Here is a 1,471-nt window from a genome sequence, read left to right on the forward strand (position 1 = left end):
TGGTATGTGTATTTTGAAGAAGGGCTTCAAAAAGTCCAAAAAAATTCCTTTATTGTTTCATTCCATGTTCCATAGAATTTTAAAAGACCCTTGTTTATATCTGATTGTTAAAAGGACAGACTGACTGGAGGACTTAGAAACTCAGTGAAGTTCCCAACTAGTAAAGGCAATTAACAATAAATGACTCCTTGTTTTAATATTACCATCACACATCCTGAGTAGGTTCTGAAATATTAAATTAAGAATGATGATATTCTACAAGAAGATATGCAAAGGAGGGAAAATGTTCTATTTTGTGTGGTAAAATTTTCCACTTGGTTCATGTTTTATTAATGAAAATTAGCTAACATGGAGCTCATCTAGTTCTAAAAATATTATGCTACAAAGCCTTGACAGAGGGCTGCCACACATATCCAGTAAGTGACTATTTACCAGCGATGAAAAGAAAGCATTTACATTTTCTTTTCGTTATTCTAAGATAATTAGCTATTGAGGGAGGTTATATATTTTTCAGAACCATTCCAACTTGCAGTTCTAATGTTCTCATTTGAAAATGTCCCCTCCCTAAACAGACCCAGATGGCATTTTGCAATATTTATTTAAAATTCTAAGTTTTTACATAAATTAATTGTCAACAATTTGTCCTCAAGTTTGGTTACACAAGTATGACACTTGGAGCTCCAGCACAAAGGCATTTCTCTGCAGCTGGCACAGGTTTTCAAGTTGGGTTGGAGTTAAAGCATCCACTGAGGAACTCAACAAGAGTCATCTGATGAAACAAACCCAAGGTCAATGGCATCGAGTCAATTCTGACTCCTGAAGACCCTAAGGAACCGAGTAAAATGGTCCCTGTGGGTATTAGAGACCATAATCTTTACAGGAGCAGGGAGGTTTTTTACCAACCCAATACATAATCTACACCCCTAAGCTCCTTAGAATCCTACGGACTGGTCATTTTTTTTCAGGGGAGAGCGTGAACGCAGTCCCCCGCTACCACAAATTATGCAGTCGAATTTCCCACATTTGGGGTCAGCACATCCAGAGTGCAATGGATAAGCCTCGCCCTGGGAAAACCACCTTCGTGATCATGGAAATGCTGGGGTCACTTTTATTGTTCTTCTTTGTTTATTTTTCTCATGTTCAGTGGCAGGAAGCAACCCATCTATGACTTTGCAATATTATTATAGTACTCATTTATAAGATCGATTTCAGAACCACTACATGTAGGTGGCTTAATTTCTGTGTAAGCCTGTCTTGCTTCCTGAAATATATCTTAGAGTCTTTTGAATTTCATTACCTTCCAATTCCAAAGTGCTCTGTGAGATTAGTTATTTGGCTCGATGGTTAAGTAGAAGGAAGGCAGCATCATGGTCATAACTAGCAAATTGCAGTATGTTCCATCTCTGGTTAATGGCGTCTTTAATATGGATCAGTAAAGATATCACACACATACACAAACAGAGTTAATTGT

General features: G+C 37.5%; 1 pseudogene; it reads right to left on the reverse strand.

Annotated features, from left to right (window-relative positions):
• Positions 1-962: 962 nt before the first annotated feature.
• Positions 963-1,109, reverse strand: LOC142435126 (U1 spliceosomal RNA; annotated as a pseudogene).
• Between the last annotated feature and the right edge of the window lie 362 nt (positions 1,110-1,471).

This window comes from Tenrec ecaudatus, chromosome X, assembly GCF_050624435.1.
Source record: "Tenrec ecaudatus isolate mTenEca1 chromosome X, mTenEca1.hap1, whole genome shotgun sequence".
NCBI classification, from domain to species: Eukaryota; Metazoa; Chordata; class Mammalia; order Afrosoricida; family Tenrecidae; genus Tenrec; species Tenrec ecaudatus.